This window comes from Carcharodon carcharias, chromosome 1, assembly GCF_017639515.1.
Source record: "Carcharodon carcharias isolate sCarCar2 chromosome 1, sCarCar2.pri, whole genome shotgun sequence".
NCBI lineage: Eukaryota > Metazoa > Chordata > Chondrichthyes > Lamniformes > Lamnidae > Carcharodon > Carcharodon carcharias.
Genome location: NC_054467.1, coordinates 165,705,551 through 165,723,355, shown reverse-complemented (window position 1 = coordinate 165,723,355; position 17,805 = coordinate 165,705,551). Strand labels below are relative to the sequence as shown.

The 17,805-nt window shown below is 41.4% G+C and overlaps 1 protein-coding gene across 5 annotated transcripts in view; it reads right to left on the bottom strand.

The window, feature by feature from the left end:
* The window catches only part of fat1a (FAT atypical cadherin 1a), a 209,034-nt gene that overhangs the window by 142,094 nt on the left and 49,135 nt on the right, over positions 1–17,805 (bottom strand). The window lies entirely within an intron of this gene.

Here is a 17,805-nt window from a genome sequence, read left to right as displayed (position 1 = left end):
TTGCATGATATATTTCCATTATTTGCATCCTATTACAAGGCAGATTGCATTGTGCGTGTTCCATCACTTCTGCCAGGAAATTGCCTCGGTGTAAATCTGTGCACATACTCCAGAGAATGAACCTGCCCTGCCATTTTGAAACATCAATAGAGAAAGGGCAGAAAATCTAGGTCAATAATTCAGTTATAATTCAATGTAATGAAGGCTACTAAAACATGCATTATAAAGGTGATGCATTTATTTTGTATTATCCAGCTCAGCTTTAATGAACACCTCCACCTGTCTGTATGTGAAGTATTTGAGGCAAATAGATGGCACCAGGTACTCTCATGCAGACTGTGATTAGATCTTGAAGCAAGCCAGTTGTTGCGGAAAGCACTTCCTCCTGGCAATAGTGGCTACGGCTATCTTAAGTCAAGGTTTATATCAAATACTGAGTTTGAGCATCTTACATACACCACTGGGAGTCAAGACAGCATTTTCTCTCTTAGTATGTGATCAAAACTAACCAGCAGTAGTTACTGTCCATCCCTAATTGACCTTTGGGCTTTAAGAGTCAACCACATAGTGCGGAACAGGAATGATATAGGCCACACCAGTTAAAGGTAGCAGGTCTGTTCTCTAAGGAATATTGATGAAAGATTGTGTATTTTGACAAATTTCATGGTCATTGTTGTTCTGGTGCCTTGAATTGCCAGATTTATTGAATTCAATTCAGGGGAGGCAGTGGAAAAGTGCTATTGTCACTGGAATAGTATTCTGGAAACCCAGGGTAATGCTCTGGGGACCCAGGTTTGAATCCCACCACAACAGATGGTGAAATTAGAATTCAATAAAAATCTGGAATTAAAAGTCTGAGGATGACCGCAGAACCATTGCAGAATGTCATAAAAATCCATCTGACTCACTGATGTCCTTTAGGGAAGGGAATCTGCTGTCCTTACCTGGTCTGGCCTACGTGTGACTCCAGGCCCACAGCAATGTGGTTGACTCTTAAATGGCCTATGAACAAGGGCAATTAGGGATGGGCAATAAATGCTGGCCTAGCCAGTGTTGCCCACATCTCATGAATGAATTTTTTTTTAAATTACCATCGTGGGGCAGAATTTTTAGGTCGACGTGTGGGCGCGCGCCTGACCCAATCAGACATAAAATCATGAAGATGACATCGGGCGAATGTGCCGACGTCATCCCACGCTCGCATGATATTTCAGTCGGTGGGCAGCACAAGTGTAGGAAGCACGCCTGATTACAATTAACAAGACAATTAAAATCGTTAAAGTTCCAATTGTCCCTGATTTTTCATGATCCATCCAACTTTACAGTTTTAAACTGATACCTTCTAAATTCCTGGTCACTAGACTTCTGTAAAGTTCCTGCATTGCAGTTTTATATGAAAGAGTATTGGATTTTTATTTACCATACAGCTAATATACATATAATTTACTGAATGCTACTGTTCCTGCTGTGCTTACGTTGAACCACAAAATACTAAAGTAAGTAACTAGTTCAGTTTGAATTGGCTTTTACTTCTGTATTTGCAGTATTTCATTGCTTTTCATCAACAATGCTTTCAATTCACAATTTTAAATTCAGTGATATTTTAACTGATCACCTGTCACTTTGAGAATAGTAGAAAACCTATTTTGAAAAGCTTGTTATGGAATTGGCTTAAGACAGCTTTATCTGCTACAGAACCGTTCTACTGACAAGATGTCTGCTCATCGCTTTACATGCCATCTCCATCTAATTTACAATTGGTCATACAATAATACTCTGGAGTCAGTAAGGCGATTTTCCTTATATACCTATCAAAACCATCAGCAACAATATGATTCGGTAAATGAAATCAAAAGTCTGCTTTAACAATAGCAAGGAAACAGAGTTTTGTTTCAGCTGTCCTGGGAATTATATCAGCATAAAGGGGATGTGAAACATGATGCTTTGGATCCCCTTTCTAATGTAATTAATCAAAATGAAAATACAGAAAGTGAAATGTCCATTCATTTACAAATAGTTTCATTTAATGAGCTCAAACTACATTAGCAACTAAGTAGATATCATCTTACTTTATTACACAAGATAGTTTAGACACCGATGAGTCATTTCTTTTTATTACCAAGCATGCAACGGCATCAAATGAATCCATAATAATCTCCCTATGACAGACTAATCTGAAGCACTCTAATAAGAGTTGCGCAGTTGCAAACTAGTTATGCGCACCTCTCCCTAGCTAGTTCAAACGCTCTCTTCTGAAGCCATAAGTTCTTCCTCCCCAAGGTTCTGACATTTCAATTTTTTTCCCTAGCCACCAAAAACTAAAAAAAACATGCTCTGAATCCAACTTCACCAGAAACATTAATCTCAATGTGAGGACTTTTTTTTCCTAAAGCACTGGCAGTAAGCTTTAGGGTATATGATTGTGCCTACATCGCACAGCAGCTTCCACCCTCAACTCCACTCCAAAGAGCTTTAAATATACAGGCTGGCATTCAACTCAAACTTTGAAATTTGGTTAAAGGATCTAACTCCTGAATAAGTTTTATCTAGAGACTTAACAGCTAAATAGAAATGGCCAGAGGCTTAACAGATTCACTGGTGCCATTGAATTGTCAGTCACAACACACAGGTCTTGTCACCATTTCAGTTAATACACTTGAACAGGCACATAAGTGGTTTCCATGGTCCCACTTTGGGGTGTTAAATTGGAAATGCACTATTAAGCAATTTATTCAGATTAAGTATTCTGCTGGGAAATAATATTTATGAATAAAAGGCAATCGTTTAGAACAAATCTATTTTACTTACAGTGTAAACAAATTAGAAAATTCACTTTGGTGTGATGATCTTTGAAAGCTATTGCATTCCCTTGCCATCACATGGCTCTTTCTTCACACAAACTTATAAATAAAACTTCCATCAGTTTTTCAGACATCAACAAGCAAGCCAACATTCCAAAGCATCTGCACACCATGAGAATTTTCCAGTGCAGACTATGTATGGAAAATCACATTTTCCAGTTATTTTAAAAGCAAATAAATTCTCACCACTACAGATGTGCCTTCTACAGTTACTGAATTATACAAAGCTAAAGAGTAAAAATCTCTCTCCCGCCATCAAATTGAGCAGACTCATCTACAGGTAGTGCTTAAGGTAAAGCTCAAGTCTAATAAAACACTGTTTTAACCTAAACCTACTGTTATGATTTTCCAGATTCTTCAAGAATCACAGAATTTACAGTCCTATACTGGTGCTACATGTTCAAGCTTTGTATTCTAATTCCTTGGAGAGGAGCAGGGACAGTGTTTCAGCTTGATGACCTTTGATTCATTAGAACTGACGAAAGGTCATCGACCTGAAATACAAACTTTGTTTCTCTCCATAGATGCTGCCAGACCTGCAGAGTATTCCCAGCATTTTCTGTTTTGATTTCAGATTTCCAGCAACTGCAGCATTTTGCTTTTAAGAACGTAAGAAATAGGAGTAAGAGTAGACCACACATCCTGTTGAGCCTGCTGTGCCATTCAATATGATCAAGGCTGACCTTGGTTCAACTCCACTTTCCTGTTCTAATACCTTTCCTCATATCATTTTACATTGTCTTTTTAAATATTTATCTAATTTCCTTCCTTCATAACTGTAAGCTCTGGTTTTGCCATCTTGCTATTCAATCTTTGCCATCACTCTTCTATTACTCCTAGATCTCATCTATCCTTCCTCCACTGTTAAGGGTCTCACTATAGTTTAGCTCCTTTTATTAGACTTTCATTCAAAATGCACAAATTCATGTTTCTGCATGTTGAACTATGTCTGCTCAATCCACTATGTCTTCCGATAATCTGTGCGATTTTTCCACATCCATTAATTTGATATTTGATAGTTTTATTTTTCTGCATGGGTTGAAAGAATTTAGGTAAATACAAGAGGGGTCCCAGCACAGACCGACACCTAGATTCCATTAATCCAAAACAAATGTTAGTTTTCCTTACTTTTTCTTCTCTGTCCTCCAGCTATCACTACATCCACTTGGTAATATGCCCTTTGGTGTCATTTGTATTAGTATACTCAACAAGCTACTTACATGGCACCTTATCAACCTACATATCCCTTTCTCTATACACTTGATTCCTTCATTTAATTTACTTGAATCAATCAAGCATGACTTGGCTTTCGCAAATCCATTCCGATTGTGCCTTAGTTCATGCCTTTCTAAGTGTTCCTTTAACTACAAGAAATTCTCTTCTCTCCCTCACCCTTCTTAAATGGCCAAATTTATAACTTAAGCATTACAGTTATGTGCTCACAAAATATAATTTCTATACCACATGACCTCACATGGATGATCAAGGTCAGCAAGTTCATCAGCAAATGCCATAACCCATCAACTGCATCATTAGCCTCGGACACTACTTAATGCACCACATGCCCATTCGTCACCTACGAACAATAGCCATCAGTACCCTTATCTAACATCCATAGCTGTGTCTTATCCTTACACATTTTACACTGTTGCGAGCCTCACACCCACATCTCTCAGCTTCCACATGCTGCCAGCTATTCAACCATGACAGTTACCTCACCCAAACTGATTGTATCAGACTCAGTGACACACTTCCTTCACTCCTACAATACACGGTTGCGCACAACCGGAGACAGCTTGAGCTAACTGGCAGGGTAGCGGGGGTGACTGCATGTCCTTGCTTCTATGGAGAAGATGGTGCTTGCTGTCAAGGGAGTGACCATTGCTGAGGTCATGGCCAGTGGTGGGCAGAAATTATAGGAGATAAATGATGTGTCTTCCTTCCAACATCCCACAATTTCTTCTGATTACAAGCTATAAGCATCACTCCTTTCTTTATCCATAAGCCTCACTGCTGTGTCTTTCCCTGCTGAGATATCCAACATCTTCCCCCCTGCCCAGGCAGTAGTGGAAGACACTGATGAAAAAACATCACGCAATTTAACACTCGTAGCCATCAGCTCAGGTAATGACACTGCACATAATTTAGAGGATAGCATAAAAGCTGGAGCTGCATGTGGTGAGGCACCAGGCTTGAGTGGCCTGCAGACAGGGGAGGGGTTTAGGTTGTACAGATGCCAGCTCCCTGGATGACGAGATTGCACATAAATTCTGCCTTAGAGGAGTCAAATGAGGACTTTGATGGAGCAGGCTACAGAAACATACACCGGGATTTCCCATGCCCACCGGCATTGGGCATGTTCAATGGTGTGAGCCGACAATGTGACACGATGGCGTGAAAACAGTTTGCGATCGTCCGCTCAGCTGGCCAATGGTGGGCCATGTTTCTTGCCACTGGGCGTCGGGAACCTAATTGTAAAACATCAGCAATTCATTACAAGGCCAATCTACCGGATTCAGCCCCCCTCCCCCCAACTGGATCGTCCACCCACGTCAGTGGGAAAACATACCAACATCTTTCACAACAGCATGCATAAGCGACGTGCACCCGGCGGGCTGCACTTTGCTTGGGACTTTAAGCTTTGTTTGCCTACCTTGCTTCAGTCAGCACTCGCAGTCATTAGCGCCAGGCTTCACAGACAGCACATCACCTTTAGGGGAGCTCACAAGTATGTTGCTACCTGCCAGATTAGTCATATGTGGGTGGCTTTTCAATGGCTGCAGGGCAAGGTCTTGCTTGAGGAAGCAGGATAAATGGCCTCAGGCAAGGGAAGAGGCTGCAGGATGAGGGCTGTACTGGGGAAGGAGGGTATCCCAGGATGTGTGTTGGGGCACATGTTAATCTGTGCAAATGGCCTCAAGATGGTGGGGGTTAAGGAGGCAGTCTCCAGAGGAGATGAGGCCAGATGAACATGTGAGGGTGTATGTGTGAGAATGGGTGGTGGTGTCCCTTTAGCTGGCAGCGAGTGAGACGCCAGTGAATGTGTGATGGGCTTGAGTGTGTGAGTTTAGAGTGATGATTGCCATACCCTGGCTGCACAGATGAGGTCATTCACCTCCATCTGCACTGGATGGCCAACCTCTTCTGTGCAGCACTGGCACTGATCACAGATGCCACTGCCTGCCATGCTGTTGGCCATCCTATGGCTAAAGAGCGGGTAGATGGCATCCCGGCAGGCCTCCACAGCATCCAAATGGCATTCCAGTGAGGCATCATTAAACCTGGGGGCTGCAGTCTTTTTGCCTTTCGTGGGCATCTTCCTCGCAGTAGTCGTGGGCTGGAAACACTGAGATACTTGCACGCGGCTAGACTATAAATACGTGATTAGCGTGATGAAGCAGTGAGGTGATGGTGGTGTGCGGATGAGAGCCCACCCACCATGGAAACGTCGTGTTTCCCAGGAATGCATAAGTAATGTGAAGGGTTTGGGAAGATATGATGTGAAAACCTGCCATCGCAGCCAATTAGTGCAAATCTGGGACTGTTCCACCCATACAAACATAGAAAATAGGAGTAGGACTATATTATTCAGCTCTTTGAGCCTGCTCCACTATTCTATGAACATGACTGATCCTCTATCTTAATGCTGTACTTACTCCCGCTCTCTCGCCTTACCCTTTGATGCCTGTAGAGCCAAGAAATTTATTTCCTTTTTAAATAAATTCAGTGACTTGGCCTCCACAATTCACTGTGGTAGTGAATTCTACAGGTTCACCACCCTCCGAGTGAAGAAATTCCTCTTCAACTAAGTCCTAAATGGCCTACCCCATATCCTGAGACTGTGCCCCCTTGGTCTAGACACCCCCCAGCCAGAGGAAATATCATCCCTCCATCCCGTCTGTACAGCCCTGTCAGAAGTTTATACGTTTCAATGAGATCCCCTCTCATTCTTCTAAACTGCAGTGACTACAGGCCTAGTCAACCCGATCTCTCCTCGTCTGACAATCCTGCCATTCCAGGGATCAGTCTGGTGAATCTTTGATGCACTCCCTCCGCGGCAAATACATGCAGAAGATGATTATACCCAAAGGAACATTGGTAAGTCTGGCAGAAAGCCTGCTGTCATCATCAAGGAGCATGGAAGAATCCACTACCAACTACTCATAAGGTTTTTCAAAGAGCTTTCAAAGAATCCTCCTACACCCCCCTTCATCAGGTTAAAACCTTATCTACCAGTCTAGCAATTCAGTTTGTCAGTCCACTAGTCTCAGAGCATGTTAGCAAGAAAGAAGCAAGAGTGCTGACCCCAAAAAGAAAGTGTTAGGCTTTCATCTCGATAAACAACTCCAGTGAGCCTCCTGTGGCATTGCTCCCATTCACGTTCTTTTTAAATCAAATATATAAATATTGATCTCATTCATTACAGCTAAGTAATTTAAATAATAAATTTGTGGCCTGCTTTCATACAGATTTTTCTTTTACAATGTTTTCCTGAATGTTCACCCACATAAGCACTGGCAATGTGGTCCTTGCCCTGCTGAGGTTGTAGCAATGGCTGCAGCAGGTGGCAGCTTTCAATGAGGATGGCCTTAATGAAGTGCAGGCGTCTCACATTGTTCCTTACAAAGGGTCAGGTGAGAATTGCATCCCTGTCTAGGAAAGTATGGTTGTGTCGAAGCCATTAATTCAGGACAAACTCCTTCAGCAACTGCCACACCACTCCAGTAGGCTATAGCAACTTGAAAGCACCAAACACTTGTTCAACTCTTTCGAGTACAAACCCGTTTTTCATCTGTTTCAGATGAAGTTACATTGTTTCATAGTTTGCCATTGTGAGATTTGAACTCTTGACCTTGGGGTTACAAACCCAGTACCATAACCACTTGGCTATTTAGGCCAAGCCCAAACACTTGTTCAATCATAGCAAAAGCTACTGGAACTCAATCAGTAACAAACCATTAGGTAGCTGATGATCCCTTTGAATATCATTGGTTTGGTGGGTGGGTCCTTCCTGCTGCTTAACGCATGCACAGCTGTGTGGGATTAACAAATGGAGTTAGCTGGAGTGCTGAGCTTAAAAATGGTAGTACTTGCATCAACTGCCTACTCTGCACACTGCTAGCAATTGCTCACTGCACATGCGTTAATGCTCTCTCCTATATGCCAGCACAACTCTCACCAGAGCTGGGTGCGTGACACAGGTGCCATTTTGAATTTGTAAGGGCACTCAGTGCCTGGATCTAAATTTTGTGCCCCATGAATAGATGGATGCAATTGACCAAAGGCACAAATTACTGGCAGTAGAAAGGGGTAACATCACAGGATTAGTTATTCAGAGCCCAGGTTGATGCTCTGGGGACATGGGTTCAAATCCCACCATGGCAGCTGGTGAAATTAAAATTCAGTCAATAACAAATTTGGAATTAAAAACTAGTCATAGTGATAGTGACCATGACAACTATCATCGATTATCGTAAAAACCCATCTGGCTCACTGATGTCCTTTAGGGAACGAAATCTGCTGTCCTTATCCAGTCTGGCCTACATTTGACTCCAGATCTACAACAATGTGGTTGACTCTTAACTGTCTTCTGAAAAACCCTAGTAAACCACTCAGTTCAAGAGCAATTTGGGATAGGCAACAAAGGCTGGCCTTGCCAGCGATCCCCGCATCCCATGAAAAAATAATAAAAATGGTGCTACCACATTTAATTTATATAAAGAAATCTGATTAAGTACAAAGCTGAGATCCTGTACATGTTACACATAAGAGATATCTACACTTCCTCAGTTCAGAATTGATGATAAATGCTCAATTTATCTGCCAGGAAAGCTTTTGTTTCAGAATCATCTTTTCTATAAAACCCATTTAGAATGAAGCCAACTGCAAGCTATTGTACCACATCTAAGCAATAAACTATTCATGGACTTAAAACACACACACACACACTCACTCAGCAGCACCTTACTTTACAAAAGCGCTTCTAAGGACTGTTGCTGTCCGTAATGAAAGATGTCAGCTGGGTTACTACAGTAATCACATTTAAACACTGAAAAGCAAATACTTAAGAGATCAATTGTACAGGATTTTATATTTGGTGTCACATGCCACTTTTAATTATGTTTTCCTATAACTCTAAGTCATACGAACATATGAAAAAGGAATAGGACATTCGGCCCTTTGAGCCTGCTCCCCCACTTAATAAGATCGTGCAGCACAAGTAGATTTCTTTCAAGCACAGGAATCCTTATTCATAAATTGTAAACAGCTGTGGTGAAAACAAAGCCCAGAAGTTCCCTTCATTGCAGCCATGTTTTATAACCTTGGCTTTTTCATAATCAGCATATTAACAGAATTAAATGAAGCTTGGTTCTGACTATAAATAACTGCAGAGTAGGAGCAGCCAACTTAATCTGCCATGATTTGAAGCAGTGCAGCAAACAATGGGTTCAGTATGGTTGACAATGACAGTACTAACATCAGATACACATCAATGCCACTGGCAGCTCATAATTGCCAGTAAGGAATTCTATTCTTGATAGTTGAAACACTGGGGCTGAGGAAACACCAGAGACGCTTAATGAAAGTGAGAACAGCCATTATGTATGAGAGAGCTGGTTAGCAGCATAATGTTGTCGCAGAGGAAGGCAAAGAGGAAAAAAAAAAGTAGGCAGAGAATAAATATTGAAGCACAGATGAACAGTGGTCCTAAGGCTTGCTATGGAGACAGGAGGCGCACTCCTGGCGACACATTAATGTAAATTTGAAAAAGCCTTAAAACAATCGTTCTTGATCTCAGTCCCCACCACAAACTCCATCCTCTGTTCACAATTTCTCCAGTCTTCCAAATGTCCGAGATGCCTGTGCCCCTCCAATTCTGGCCTCTTGCACATCCCCAAGCTTAATTGTTCCAACATTGGTGGGCATGCCTTCAGTTTACAAGATACTCCTTAAAACCTTGATCACCTGTCCTAATATCTCTTTATGTAGCTCAGTGTCAATTTTTGTTTGACATCCACCACTGAAGCGCGCTGGGATGTTTTACTACATTAAAGGTGCTTTGTAAACATAAGTTGTTGTTGAAAGGCCACTTGTTAAGTCACTGCAGATACAGCAAACTGAGCACATCATATATGTTCTACCCAGTTTTTGCCAAATTTAGCATTGTGGCCCCTCAACAGGTCTGTAGTCTCAGAAGTCACTGGCTGCCAAATTGGCACACGTCTAATGTGAAAATCAGGTGTGAATTAACATCTCAAAATTGGACCCTGCACCACTTACTCTTTTTGTTTGGAAATTAAGAGCTAAGGAAACTGATTTTTCCTCCTTGGTCTATTCAATGGTGCATGTACACTATACAGGGTATAGACTGACCTCATGCGATAGTGTAATACAGATGACAAGTCAACAGCTGTTGTGAAGTTGGGAAACCCGGGAGGACAGGCTTCCTAAGTGTGCTACAGAATTTAACTGCATGGTTAAGTGAGGTTCCTGCCCAGAATCAATCTGATTGACAGTTCGATCAGGTAGGGGTATTGGGGAAGGGAGAGAGATGATGAGTGTGTTTGGGTCCCAATCTCAGGTAGTGGTTGTTTGGGGGTGGAGGGGTGGGGGGAGGAGGGACATGAGGGGGAGGGTTCTGATAGCGATCAGGATGGAGACGGACAAACAGATTGCGACAGGGGGATGAAACACACCTGCTCCTCCTGAACCACAAGCAATGTGTAAAGGCTGTTTATGGATTGAGACTTTCTCTCCTCCTTTAATCTGCCAAGTTTCCTGAGGCCTGGGAAACCTGGTTGCAGGTGCTTAAAAATGGAACAAATGTTAAAATGAAGAGACACAGCCTTGATACAGTATTAACATGGCTAACCTGCTTCTCTCGGGTTGGTCGCTCCCTCTTTATCCCACCTCCATTAAAACTGGAGGTGGACGAGTTTGAGGCAAGTTGAGATCTTGTTGCAGGTTACTTGAATTTTTACCACAGACACAACCCCAACCCAACCATTTTGAGTCAAAATACAGACTAAAGTGAATCGTAGGTTAAGTAAAATATGAGATCCCCTGCCTCCAGCAAGTTTCCCCTCTTATGTTAGCTCAGGCCCAGACTCCAGATTCAGGCTTAATTCACATTATCGCTGCAGTGTCGGCATGAAGCAAAATGTCAATGCCACAGTTGTGATAAAAATCAGAGGTTTTTATTTCCTTCATACTCAAAATTACAAATTCATTATTAAACAACTGCATTGCTTTATGATCATAAGATGTCGGAGCAGAGGTAGGCCATTCAGATAATCAAGTCTGCTTCGCCATTCAATGAGATCATGGCTGATCTGAGAATCCTCAACTCTACTTTTCTGCCTTTTCCCCATAACCTTTGATTCCCTCACTGATTAAAAATCTGTCTATCTCAGCCTTGAATATACTTAATGACTCAGCCTCTACAGCCCTCTGTGGTAGAGAATTCCACAGATTAACTACCCTCAGAAGAAATTCTTCATCTCTGTCTTAAATGGGCCACCCCTTACTCAGATTATGCCCTCTGGTTCTAGTCTCTACCACAAGGGAAAACAACCTCTCAGCATCTACCCTGTCAAGCCCCCTCGGAATCTTGTATGTTTCAATAAGGTCGACTCTCATTCTTCTATACTCCAATGAGTACAGAACCAACCTACTCAACCTCAAATCACAAGAAAATCCCTTCTAACCTGGGATCAATCTAGCGAACCTTCTCTGGACTGCCTCCAATGCCAATATATCTTTCCTTAGATAAGGGGGCCAAAAATACAAAAGTATTCTAGGTGTGGTCTAACTAGTGCCTTGTATTGTTTTAGCAAGACTTCCTCATTATTATACCCTATACCCTTTGAAATGAAGCCCATCATTCCATTTGCCTTCCCTATTACCTGCTGACCTTGGATGCTAGCTTTTTGGGAATCATGCACAAGGACCCCCAAATCCCTCTGTGCTGCAGCTTTCTGCAATCTTTCTTTATTTAAATAATATCTAGCTCTTCTATTCTTCCTACTAAACAGTATAACCTCACATTTTCCCACATTATATTCCGTCTGCCAAGTTTTTGCCCACTCACTTAACCTGTCTATATTCCTCTGTAGACTCTGTCATCCTCATTACCTGCCTTCCCACCTATTTTTGTGTCATCTGCAAACTTGGCGATAGTACATTCATTTCCCTCATCCAAGTCATTTAATATATATTGTAAATAATTGTAGCCCCAGCACCGATCCATGTGGCACACCACTAGTTACAGGTTGCCATCCTGAAAATGGACCCGTTATCCCAAATTTCTGTCTTCTATTAGTTAGCCAATCCTCTATCCATGCTAATATACTACCCCCAACACCATGGGCTCTTATCTTATTAACTAGCCTTATGTGCGGTACTTTATCGAATGCCTTTTGGAAATCCAAATATATTACATCTACTGGTTCCCCTTTATCTATCCTGCTTGCTACCTCCTCAAAGAATTCCAATAAATTGGTCAGGCATGATTTCCCCTTCATGAAGCCATGCTGACACTGCTTGATTATATTATGTAATTCTAAATGCTCTGCTATTCCATCCTTTATAATAGACTCTAACATTTTCTGGCCTATAGTTACTTGTTTTTGTCTCCCTCCCTTTTTGAATAAGGGTGTTACATCGGCAGTTCTCCAATCCTCTGGGATTTTTTCAGAATCTAAGGATTCATGGAAGATTATGACCATTGCATCCAATATCTCTTTAGCTGCTTCTTTCAATATCCTAGGGCACAACCCATCAGGTCCAGGGGACCTATCAGCCTTTAGTCCCATTAGTTTCCCTATTGCTTTTTCTCCAGTGATAGTTGTTGTGTTTATTTCACGCGCACAGACACACCCATACTTTTGCCCCTTGATTATTTAGTATTTTTGGAATGCTATTAGTATCTTCTACCGTGAAGACTGATGCAAAGCATTTATTCAACTCCTCTGCCATTTCCTGGTTCCCCATTATTATTTCCAGAGCCTCATTCTCTAAGGGACCTATGACCACTTTGGCCTCTCTCTTCCTTTTTATATATATATTTAAAGGTGTTCTTACTGTCCAGTTTTATATTATTTGCTAGTTTACCTCAGAGTTTATTTTCTAATCCTTTTTTTGGTCATCCTTTGTTGGTTTTTAAAACTTTCCCAATCCTCTGACTTACCACTAATCTTTACCACATTGTATGATTTTTCTTTCACTTTGATACAATCCTTAACTTCCTTGGTTAACCATGGTTGGTTTATCCCCTTCCTGTATTCCTTCTTTCTCACTGGGGTATATCTTTGTTGTGAGTCATGAACTATTTTCTTAAACATCTGCCATTGTTCATCAACTGTCTTTTCTGCTAAACTCCTTTTCCAGTCCATCCCAGCCAACTTTGCCCTCATTCCTTTGTAATTACCCTTATTTAAGTTTAGCACAGTTGTTTCCGACCCAAGTTTCTGACTCTCAAGCTGAATGCCAAATTCCACGTTATGGTCACTGTTTTCCAAGGGATCTTCCAAGGGATTACCAGATCCAAAATAGCTTGATCCTTGGTTGGATCCACATCATATTGTTCTACGAAACTGTCCCAAATACACTCTGAATTCTCGCTGATGGCTACCTCTGCCAATTTGATTTTCCCAATCTACATGAAGAGTAAAGTCACCCATGATTAATATACAGCTTTTTTTTTTACATGCCCTCATTACCTCCTGATTTATTTTCTGTCCTACAGCATAGCTACTGTTAGGGGGTCTATAGACTATTCCCACCAGTGTCTTCTTCCTCTTGTTATTTCTTACCTCCGTCCACATGGATTCTACATCTTCTTATCGTGCTTATTCTATCTCATACTAACAAGGATACCCCACCACCCTTTCCTTCCTGCCTGTCCTTTCAAAAAGTCATATACGCCTGACTATTGAGCTTTGATCTCCTTGTATCCATGTCTCCGTGATAGCTGTAAGATCATTAACCTCTATTTGTGTCATTAATTCATTTATTTTGTTCCAACTCTTTATTTCTCTTTTTTTTCAATTTATTTCTTCCAACAACAGAAAACTAACAAACCAGAGACACCAATCTGGTTTTAGTCTGGGTTAATACAGAAATGCTGTGTCTCTCATAACAGTCAGTTCAAACTTATTTTCTTTGTGTTGAAACAAAAATCTAGTTGTCAATTTCCAGACATTGCCACAATTCAAAAATGTATGTTTCAGGAAGCTTTCCTTTTCTTCACAACAGCAGAACATGAATAAGGATTTATGCCAATTCTGTTAAGCTTACTTGAAGACACAGACAGGATTATGAGAAACAGTTATTCACAAGCCTCATCTGAATCATTGCTCATGTAAAACAGTTTATAACACCTACTCCTGCACGTTCACGGTGGCTAATCATCAGGCACCCTGTATGGATACAAGCCAAGATTAAGTAGACTGCTCGTCAGTCAACATGGTCTCTCAACGAATAGTCAATGGCAGTGCATTGTTTCTCTTTGGCTCTCAGTGTTGTGCTGACATTTACATCCCAGAACTGGAAGACCAAGCAGCAGAATAGCAAATTCAGTTCTACTTTTAAAGTCAAGTAGATAGTAACCCCAGACAAATAAATGATACTGGAAGACTACACAGTTAGCTAATAAGGGCCTGAGACTAAATTATGTCAGTAAGAATAAAGTTTTGCCATGATGAGGAGTAACATATTTAACTGATAGCTGTTGCATGATCTTACTAAGAGAAAAAAAAGTTGATGACTTCTCACATCGTCAATCCAGTAAGTTGTAACAAACTATTATGTTCTATGTAAGTATGCAACTTGTGCGATGTTTTAATCTATATTTGTTAGTATTATTTAAATATGTATATAATCAAGGCTGCATTTATTGACACAAACACTAGAGGGAGCACTTTCCGCACATGTGCAGATGCAATCAGTCGTATCACTGTCCGCCATGTCCTGTTGGCTAGATTAGGGAATTGGTTCCCTGGTTATAAAATAAAAAGTAAATGTCGCACCACCAGAAGAAATGAGTGTGCAATGGAATTACATTAAACATAAACAATGAACTAATAAAGCTGTTCAAAAAACAGCAATTAACGAATCATGGAACAAATCTAAGTTAATTTTAGAGTTGGCACTGGCGAGAGATCTCAACTTCATCCCAAACTTCCAATTTATAATCTTTTAATGAGTTGGTAAAAATCAATAAAAATATATTTTGAATAAAATATTTAAGAAAAAATCTATCACCTAACGTGGCACTTGATCCCACAAGCCTGGGATTAAGAATGCCATTATCTGCTGTGTAAGCTAGCTGGTCTAGTAGGAACATCCTTCATTGACATTTGTGCTTCTTGGGTTCTACTCCACTGTACAGCAGTGGAAGAATGTTACTGTTCTGAACCAGGGTTGCTGAGATGCTGCCTGGGACTCGAGTTTGTGTAAGCGACAGGAGGTGAAATATAACAGTGGAAATAAGTAGACAAGAAAAATCACTTGGACTCTGGCATTAAAACATGTTTCAAATTCTTGACACCATTTTGATATTGTCACCATCTTTGTGCATGTGCACAGTTTGCGAATGTGCAAATAGACTTTCCAGAGGAGTCAGGAGTTAGTGTTCTTAATGAGGGTGTCACATTTGCCACTCTCCAATCCTCTGGCACACATCCCATCTATCTAGTGAAAATTTGAAGATTATGGCAAGCCCATCTGTTATCTTTGCTTCCACTTCTCTTAGCAACTTGGGGCGTAAGCCAACTTGACCAGGCAACTTATCCACTCTCAGCCTAGTCAGCCACTCTAGTACATCCAGCCTTTCAATTTTCACTCCATTCATTACATCTACCATCACTGCTCTACTGATACTTTGCCAGCATTTTCTTCCTTAGTAAACACTGATACAATATATTCATTAAGTATGCTAGCCTTATCCTGCACCTCTAAGAATATATCACCCTTGCCCCTGTGTTTTTACCATAGAAAGGATTTAAGTACATTCCTAGTGACTACAGGCCAATCAATTCAACATCAGTGGTGGATAAGGTTTTAGAAACAATGATATGGGGAAAAAAGTATAACAGACACTTTGAGTGGTTTGAGTTAGTTATGGAGAGCCAGCAGAGATTTGTAAAAAGCCCATCCGAGGTTGGACATCGAGGTTTCCCACCCACTGTGATTGACAGGGCCCTCAACCGTGTCCAACCCCCATCTCCCGTGCCTCTGCCCTCACACCTTCCTCTCCCTCTCAGAACCTTGAAAGTGTCCCCTTTGTCCTCACTTATCACCCCACCAGCCTCCGCATTCAAAGGATATTCCTCTGCCATTTCCGCCAACTCTAGCATGATACCGCCAACAAACCCATTTTCCCCTCATCCCGCTGTCAGCATTCCAAAGGGACCATTCCCTCTGGGACACCTGGGTCCACTCCTCCATCATCCCCAACACCTCATCCCCTTCCCATGAATCGCAGAAGGTACAAGACCTGCCCCTTAACTGCCTCCCTCCTCACCGTCCAAGGACCCAAACACTTCTTTTCAGGTGACGCAACACTTCGCTTACACCTCCTTCAATTTAGGCTACAGCATTCACTGCTCCCAATGAGGTCTCCTCTACATTGGAGAGACCAAATGCAGACTGGGTGACCGTTCTGCAGAACACCTTCGGTCTGTCTGTGAGTATGACCCAGACCTCCCTGTCGCTTGCCATTTCAACACTCCACCCTGCTCTCATGCCCACATGCCCATCCTTGGCCTGCTGCAATGTTCCAGTGAAGCCCAATGGAAACTGGAGGAACAACACATCATCCGACTAGGCACTTTACAGCCTTCCGGACTTAACATTGAGTTCAACAACTTCAGACCATGAACTCTCTCCTCCATCTTCACCCCTTTTCTACCCTCCTTTTTCAATTTTTTAAAATCCACTTATTTTTATTTATTTTTATTTTTATTCATTGTTTTATCCCCTTTTTAAATCCCATTTTTGATCCTTTTTTTCCCCACCACTGCCCCTACCCCCACCCCACCCCCACATCTGTTACTTGTTCATGTTGTTCTTTTCAGAGTGCTTACCCCTATTCTGCTATTATCACAGTCTGCTTTCTTACCTTTATGCCACTATCAGCATGTTTTTTAGCTACTATTAACATCCCTTTGTCCTTTTGTCCATGACATCTTTATCAACCTTTCCCTTGCCTCCACTACATTAGGCCTTCTATCCAGCTTCACCTGCTTCACCCACCTTAAACAGTATAAATTTTATCACATTTCTACTTTTCTGCAGCCCTCAAAAAAGGTCACATGGACTCGAAATGTTAACTCTGTTTTTCTCTCCACAGATGCTGTCAGACCTGAGTTTTTCTAGCATTTCCTGTTTTTCTTTCAGATTTCCAGCATCCGCACTATTTTGCTTTTATTTGTAAAAAGCAAATTGAGTAAAATTTCAAAATTTGTCAATGATACCAAACTTGAAAGTATGGTAAACAGTGAGCATGATATACATCAACTGCACCAGGACACGTAGGTTAATAGAATACATAGAAGTGTCAGGTGGAATTTAATGCAGAGAAGTGAGTAATAACACAGTTCTAAAGATTATGCATGAAGAGAGGTGCCTGGGATTCATTTGTATAGATCTTTGAAGGTGGTAGGACATATCAAGAGTGCGGTTGGCAAAGCATATAGATTCTTGGGCTTCAAAAATAAATATATTGAATACAAAAGCAGGGAAATTATGCTGAACCTTTATAAATCTCTCATTAGGTCTCAACTAGAATACTGCACCCAGTTCTGGTCACAACATTTTAGGAAGGATGTTAGAGTCGCTCGAGAGGATGCAGAGATTTACCAATGTGGTAAAATCCAGGTGAGGGAATTCAGATACAAGGCAAAGTTGGAGATGCTGGGTTTCTTCTTGCAGTAAAAGAGAT